Below are 232 nucleotides of genomic sequence, written 5' to 3'. Positions count from 1 at the left end.
AATCAAGTGACAGCCGGAATATTCAAGTTACGTGTAGGAAAAGTAGATTTTCATTGGTATAGAAAGATAGGATAGGGTTTGAGATAGATAGAATTCAGGATGGGACCTGGATAAATGTTGCGTGTCTAGGTCGCCAAGGACGAGTGGCTAGTAAGCCCAGCGTCCCGATAAACTGAACGATCAATCAATCCCTTCTCTTTTTCCGTCCAAGCCAGCAGGAACTCCTCTCCAG

Source organism: Plasmopara halstedii (genome assembly GCF_900000015.1).
Source record: "Plasmopara halstedii genome assembly, contig: Scaffold_658, whole genome shotgun sequence".
NCBI classification, from domain to species: Eukaryota; Oomycota; class Peronosporomycetes; order Peronosporales; family Peronosporaceae; genus Plasmopara; species Plasmopara halstedii.
The sequence above is the reverse complement of the archived record's forward strand: the minus strand, read 5'-3'. Positions refer to the sequence as shown.